An 8,407-nucleotide genomic window follows, 5' to 3' on the forward strand; every position below is an offset into this window, starting at 1 on the left:
CAGCTGGCCACTATCTTAATTAATCCCTAGGCATTTGAAAATTAGGAAATGGCACCTAGTGTGCCTAAGCGCCCGCCTAGCACGCCTAAACTTGCCTAAATCACGACTCTCACTTATACATAAAATAAATAACTTTCATTTTGCATTTTATTTTTCAACAAAGTGAAAGAGATTTTTTGAATCCTTGAATAAACACTCATTATATGATTATTCCCCATGTTTTCAATCTATTTTAATACATTATAATCATATACCATTTTATTTTGTAATTTTTGTATCCCTATACAATTATGTATTTTTTTAAAGTATAAATAGGCACTTATTTATACAATATATAATAAATTTATTTAAATCTGTATAGTTCGCCTAGGCCCTAGCAATGACGGAGCCGCATGGAGGGAAGGGTGGGGGCGGAGCTATCCTGAAATTATTCAATATATAAATATTGTCTGCTTCACTTACTGTAAATAGCTTGTGGTGCATTGGTGATCGGTATTTGAAAATACTGGAGGAGTGATGGGTTCGAAGCTTGTGATGGACCAAAACTTTCTATTTTGTTTTTTAACCCAAACCTCTGTTTTGCTTTTTAACCCAAACTTTCTGCTTTTTTTTCAAACACAAGGATTCTGTTTTTTTTTTTTTTTTTTTGTACCTACCTTATAACTAATCTTCGGTTTTACCATATAAAATTTAATTGCTCTTTCTATTCAGTTCACATAAAACAATGTCTATAAATTTAGAAAAATATCAAATTATGCTTCAAGAAAAATCTAAGGTTCTAAAAAACGCTAGGCGCTAGTAGGACGGCGGGCTGGCGCCTAGCACCTAGGCGGCTAGGCGGGGTCTAGGCAGGCACTTAGACGGTCTAGGAGGATTTAGGTAAATTTCTAATATATCTTGTAAATAAATGCATATTGACACTTTCAAAAAAAATTATGCTTATATGAAATTCATGGATAAAATAATAAAAGAATGATAAAATGCAAAAATGCAAAAAGCAATGTTCTAAAAGACATTACGCACTAGTCGGGCAGTGGGCTAGAACCTAGCGCTTAGGCGGGGGCCTAGGCAAATAAGACGGATTTGAGTAAATTATTTTATATTATTAATATTTTGATGAATTTGATAATATAAGATGAAAGTTTTAAGGATTATAAGTTTGTAGTACTTACTAAATATTTTCAAAGATTATAAATATATAGTGAACTTAAAAGAAAAGTCAAAATATGTAGTGATGCAGTCTATTGAATAGCGTTTTTTAAGTGAGATAATATGCAATAGAAAAGGGAGATGGGGAGCACCAAATGAATATTTAATACATATTTATGTCAGTTGCATTTCCCAATTTCATTGGAATCAATTTAAAAAACAATTAAACAAAAAGGTTGGGTGGTCAGTCTTGTCCGTCACGTGGGTGTGAATGGGAAGAGAGAGAGACTCATTTCTCTTTCTTCTTCCTCTCGTCTTCTTGAATGGAAAGGAGTTTGAAATACAGAACCCAGCCCCCAACCTCATGCTGGATTAGTGCTTAAGGTCTTTTAGAACTTTGCTAAAGGGGTATGCATGCATATCAAAGACTCTCCGATGATCAAGTTAGTAAGAAATATGCGACTCAAGTAGTGGGCAAGAAGAAACTAAGTATGTAAGAATTGTGTTACCAAAGATAAACCTTAGAAGGGCATAGTTATACCGGTCAAGGAGATGACCTTTTAGGATTGTAGAATCCTTAATAAACCGGGAGAATCCCATGGGATATCTAGGAAGTAGATATTACATCCTCGTAGGAGTGTGAATACTTGTACACATGACAATCTTTAGATTGTAAGGACTCTAAGATTATAGGAAACATGTTGGTTCCTTGCTGGATTAGGTTTCCATATCTTGCGGACCAAGTATGGTTAATCTCAGCGAAGTTATCAGATTTCGCCTATTGATTCTGAAATAAGATGATGGTAGCGTCGTTTCTCTATTTATTCACCTCCACATCGGACGATGTCGAGTTCATGATCGAATTTTAGAGGTATGCATATTTCAATTTGCCTTACTTCAGCTCTGGAAAATCATGGTCCCATAATTACCCCTAATTATGTATCTGAAAGGATTATTATACCTGCTTGTTCATGTAACTACTTTCTGCATGGTCTGCATTGTTGAGTTATTAGTGATTTACTTGTATCCTTGGCATAATTGCTTTTATACTTTCCACTTTGGTTTTTCATACATATTTATGATTCTGGAAACTATTCAGGTTTTATAGCAAGGGGTTATTATGTTCCGAAAGGCAAAGGTTTTAATAAATTCTTATTTTCACATAATCACATTTTCTGTTTTGCCATCTTCCAAGACTTAGTAGCTGGATTCTGCGGTGAGTGGGGGACCATTGGCAGATTCTAACGTTCACTTCTCACAATACATGAAATTTATTTGTTGTTAGTTGTGTAATATATGTGAACACAAAAGATTCCTTGAAACAAAAAACAAGAATAACGTGTACAAAATAATATTTTTGTGTTTATGATTTTGGGGTTACGATCTCTCTCAAATTTGGTCCTCTGATTCTATCTTCGTAGGGTGTAGGTTTGTGGATGAGTTGTTGATCCAAAGGGCCGTCGGGGCTTGATTTAAGGATGAACAGTTGATGAACGGATCTTCAAGGGGCGTTGGGCTTGATCTTGAAGAATGGGTGTATGGATTTCTTCAAGGGCTTTTGGGCTTGATCTTGAAGGTTGATGGATGAGCAGATTTTCAAGGGCTTTTGGGCTTAGTCTTGAAGAACGATTAGATGTGTGGATTTGTTTGTGCTGTTGATCCAAGGGGCCGTTGGGGCTTGATCTTAGGATGAACGATGAACACTTTCTTCAAGGGCCGTCGGGGCTTGATCTTGAAAGATGGTTGTGTGGATTTGTTTGTGCTGTTGATCCAATGGGCCGTTGGGGCTTGATCTTAGGATGAACGATGAACACTTTCTTCAAGGGCCGTCGGGGCTTGATCTTGAAAGATGGTTGTGTGGATTTCTTCAAGGGCTTTTGGGCTTGATCTTGAAGGTTGGTGGGAGTTCTTCAAGGGCCGTTGGGGCTTGATCTTGAAGGTGGATTTGACGAAGAACGAAGAGTGCTTTCTTGATCCTTCGGAATTCTTGGGAATTTGGATGGTTGGAAGCTTTGGAGTTTCAAAGCTTCAAGGATTTGGGGAATTCTCTTCTAATTTTGGAGTAGAGAAATGTATTTGTGAATTCCTTGATGATTGATACCTTGATGGATAAGCCTATTTATAGGCTTTGAGAATGAATCACCACCACAAAATATTTTTTTTCTTTCCAAGCACCATTGCCTAATTTTCCCACTTAATGCAATATTGAAATTGAAGTGGTGTAACTTATGGCTTAATTTCCCACTTAATACCATTTTAAACTTGAAGTGGTCTAACTTATGGCCTAATTTCCCACTTAACACCATTTTAAACTTGAAATGTGTATGCTTTGTCATTGCCCAAATGAGAAAAACTTGCTTTGATCCGTAATGGATTGAAGTGTGCTTGCCTTGTCATTGCCCAACATGAGAAGAAAAACTTGTTTTGATCCTCAATGGATTGAAATGTGCTTACCTTGTCATTGCCCAAATTGAGAAGAAAAAAACTTGTTTAATCATCCAAGGGTATTTCTTCCTATTTTGTTGAGTCACATGCCATGTGTACAATTTGTACGACACGTGGCGTATGCCATGTATGCCCTGACATGTCAAAACTTTAATGCGTTGGTGAACATTTGTTTTACTGAAATTTCGATGTCTACAAATGCCCCCACTTCAAGGCGCGTCGTAGACATGTGCTTGTCACGTGTAGAAGATGCGTTTTGAAGTCCCTTAATGTAGATGTCAACCCATGGGCCGTCGAGGCTTGATCTTGAATTGGGCTGGAAATTTCTTCAAGGGCCATTGAGGCTTGATCTTGAGTTCGACTGGAAGATTTTCTGGTTTTCTCCAATCGTTGTTTTTCCACAGGCTTAGTCTTGAACTGGGCTGGAAATTTCTTCAAGGGCCATTGAGGCTTGATCTTGAGTTCGATTGGAAGATTTTCTGGTTTCCTCCAATCGTTGATTTTCCTTTGTGCTACTCTTGAACTGGGCAGCAGGATTCTTTTGGTCTCCCCTGAAGGTCTGAACTTACTCCTTTTATCTGGAGTTGAATTTGATTCAAGGTTGGAGAACACTTGATTTTGAATCGGGCTTGTGATTTCTTCAAGGGCCATCGAGGCTTGATCTTGAGTGAAAATAGGACCATGTGCGGTTTCAGGATTCAGACACATGGCAGGCAAGCACGAGGTGGAGGTGATGACCTGTTTCTTTGTTCAATCTTTCCAATTCGTATTGAAGAGGGTTAGAGGATAACTCAGCATATGCAGTTGTTGCGTTTGCTGACTATCCACAAGATTGATGTTTCATTGTCACTCGTCTTAACTATTCTCCAAGCAGATGTGGTCCCTTATCTAGAAGTGTATCAACCGTTGAAGATGACTACTCGAGAGCAACGCTAGGTAAACAACCAGGGAATAGATTCCAGGTAGTCGGTTCCAGATCGGAAGACTGACTCCAAGTGCCGGCTGATTGCTCTCTTTCACTTTGCCATGCGAGTAATAACAAGGACAAAGGAAAAGACAGGGAAAAAGCATGATATGAGATACCTTTGCTTTCGAAGAAGCAGCGAATGAATCAGCACATATATTTGTTGTGCTTGTCTCCACATGCTTCGATGTATCATTTTCACTTGCCTTACTTGCTCCCTTTGCAGAAGTGGTATTTCCTTATGCAGGTTTAGCATCTTCTCTTGTAATATTTGTCATCTGATGCAGGAGTTGAATGCAAACCTTGCATTTGAATGGACCTTCACTTCTTGGTGGCAGCGCAAGTTTGAGTGGAGGTTCCGACATATTGCTTTCTCTGTCCTTGTCTTGGCAGGTGAGAACAAGGGCAAAGGAAAAGACAGGGAAAAAGCATGATATGAAATACCTTTGCTTTCGCCCTTGATGATATGAGATACTTTTGCTTTTGAAGAAGCAGCGAATGAATCAGCACATATATTTGTTGTGCTTGTCTCCACATGCTTCGATTTACCGCTTCCTTCTGTCTCATCTGTACTCCAGGCATCTGGTATCTTCTTTGGGGAAGAAGAAAAAATTGAGTATTTCGAGAGGCTTTGCTGGGAGTGCGCCCTCAGAGGTGAGGAAGAGTTGGGCAATTTTTTTTTTTTGTAGGTCTGCCTTGCCATAAAAGATGAAGGTTGACATATATAGGGATTTCCCAATAGCAAGTGGTGGTACTGTTCCTTTACCATTGTCGACAACTGTTGGGTAATTGAACAGTAAGATTCACGCGTTCTCAGCTTTGTCAGAAATCTTTGACAAAGTTGCCCGTGATTTCTGCAAAGCTGGGGTTGCATATGAAGGGTGATGACAAATCTGGAAGAGCCCAGCTTTTGAAATTCAGAGAGTGATGACTCTTCGATCCTTGAATAAGCGGCCCAGCTTTTGAGGTTCGGAGGGTGTTACCTCTTTGATTTCTGAACAAACGCTTCTTCGATTTTTGAGCAAGCGTCTCTTCGATTTCTGAACAAATGCTTCTTCGATTTTTGAGCAAGCGCCTCTTTGATTTCTGAATGGCAAACAGTAGTGCGGATGCGGCTTTGTCAGAGATCTTTTGACAAAGTTGCACGCGTTTTCTGAAAAGCCGAGAGAGCGTCGCCTTTCCTTTTAATAGAGGTATCGATCACCTCCAACATGCACACTTTGAAGGTTGCTCATTCCTAAAAATCATCTCCGGTGTATTTTGTTTTAACAGCCCCTTGAGATTTTTCTCCATCCGACCCTTCTCTTTTAACACCTTTGAAAAATGGCCAACCCATCTAACATTTGCTTAGATTTGAGTCTCAGCAGTGCGCCGCGTCAGGGTAAGGTATGGTGCCCGTCTTTTTTATCTTCTAATGGCCCTCTTATAGGTGAAGACTCCGTGATGACGGATGCAACAACAGCTACGATAGTAGCTAGGAACCTCCTTACTCCCAAAGATAGTAGGCTGCTTTCAGGACGGTCCGATGAGTTGGCCGTTCAAGAGTCCCTCGCTCTCAGTGTTCAGTGTGCGGGCTCTGTGTCCAACATGGGCCAACGCCTGCTTGCTCGATCCCGTCAAGTGGAATCATTGATGGCAGAGGTGGAAAATCTTAAGCAAGAGATCAAACAGCTTAAGTACGAGAATAGAAGTTTGCATGTGCTTGCAAATAACTATTCGACGGGCATGAAGAGGAAGCTTGATGAGCTGCAAGAATCTGAAGGTCGAATTCAAAGTGACCGTCAAAGGCTTGCGACTTATCTCCAGAGGCACCTTTTTCCTGGGTCATCTAGCGTTCCACCCAGTATTGAGGCCTCGAATGCTCTATCTTCAATGCCTTCTGCTCCGATGCCTTCCGCTTCTAGAGTTCTGCCACGTAGTGGGGCTTCACGTGAACAACCTTTGTGAAAGCTCCATCTTTTTTTTTTTTTTTTTTTTTTTTTTTTGATGATGTAATAAAATTGACTTTTTTTAATGAAACATTTATTTATTTATTTTGATGTGACTGTACTTGAAGTTTTGAAGTTTCAAGTTGCCTACGTACTCTTCCAAAGAAGGGATCAAGTCATAACGTAGTTCAAATGAGTGATGGTTTTGATGATGATTTTGCCGTACACAGTTTATGCTCTTGCGGGCCAGGACCGTGGTGCGTTTACTTTAGGGGTAGTAGCGCTTCAAAAATCTGCCGTTGATGGGGCCGATCTTCAACCCGTCTTCTGCCATGATTAAGTAGGCGCCATTGGTGTAGATCTCTTGTATTACGTAGGGTTCATCCCACTTTGATATGAACTTGCTTTTTGTCTTATGAGTTGTAATGATAGGCCTACGCAATGCCAGCACGAGATCTCCGGCTTGGAAAGACCTTGGGCGGACTTTCTTGTTGAATGCCTTGGATAACCGTGCTTGGTAGCATTCCAAGTGTTGTTGAGCTTCGAGCCTTCTCTCATCCAGCGCTTCCAACTCCTGAAGGCGCAACTTTGCATTTTCTTCATCAGTCAAGCCTTCTTGTATAGCCATCCTTAGTGAGGGAATTTGACTTTCGAGCGGTAGAACAGCTTCTACGCCATATACGAGAGAATAAGGTGTAGCTTGGGTAGGAGTCCTATGTGTAGTCCTATATGCCCAAAGTGCTTCACTTATTCTTTCATGCCAATCTCTCTTTGTTCGGCCGATTACCTTTTTCAGGAGGTTGCACAGCGTCTTGTTGAATGCTTCCGCGAGGCCGTTGGCCGGAGCATGATACATGGAAGACTTGTGCTGCTTGAACTTGTATTTGTCGCAAAGCTCGTCAACGAGTCGGTTGGAGAACTGCTTTCCGTTGTCAGTGATAATGTAGCGAGGCACCCCATATCGGTGGATGATATGCTCCTTGATGAAACGAACAACAGTTTCCTTTTTTACTTCCCTTAAAGGGATGGCTTCAGCCCACTTGGAGAAGTAATCTGTTGCAGTTAGGATGTAAGCTTCCCCTGCAGATGACTTTGGTGTAATTGGTCCTACAACGTCCAATCCCCATGCGTCGAATGGCCATGAAGCAACTGTAGGGTGTAATGGTTCAGGCGGTTGATGTATGAAGTTGGCGTGGAATTGGCAGGCTTGGCACCTTTTGGCGTGTTCCAGGCAGTCCTTCACCATGCTCGGCCAGTAGTAACCCATTCTTTTAAGCCGGAAATGTAGCTTTGGTCCAGACTGATGTGCCCCACACACACCTGAATGTGCTTCTTCCATGGCTAGATTAACTTCTTCCTCACCTAGGCATCTCAGGAGCACTCCTTCAAAAGAGCGTCGATAGAGTGTTCCTTTGTAGTAAAGGAAGCGAGGTGCTCGTCGACGTATTTCGGAACGGTGTCTGAGATCATCTGGAAGCTTTCCGTGCTCTAAATAGGCGATTAGCGGCTGTCTCCACTCTTCAGCATCGACTGGAAGTACTGAGATGACATTTGTATCATCTAGTGACATTTCATTAACGAGCGGAATCACCCATCTTTGGCAAACTGGCACGTCTGCAACTTCATCTTTTCCTAGTGTCATACTCGAGGCTAGATTGGCGAGAGCGTCTGCCATTTGATTTTCCTTTCTTGGCACATGTTCTAGTGTCACAGCTTCGAACTTTTGTAGCAGTTGGGTCGCTAGCCGGAAGTATGGGACGAGATCATCTTTCCCCACCTCATATTCAGTTAAGAGTTGATTGATTATGAGCTTGGAATCGCCATATACCTCAAGAGCTGTGATTTCCATGTTGATCGCCATTTGGAGCCCGATGATCAATGCTTGGTACTCAGCAACATTGTTGGAGCATAGCTCATTCAG

Source organism: Pyrus communis, chromosome 9, assembly GCF_963583255.1.
Source record: "Pyrus communis chromosome 9, drPyrComm1.1, whole genome shotgun sequence".
Classification (NCBI taxonomy): Eukaryota; Viridiplantae; Streptophyta; class Magnoliopsida; order Rosales; family Rosaceae; genus Pyrus; species Pyrus communis.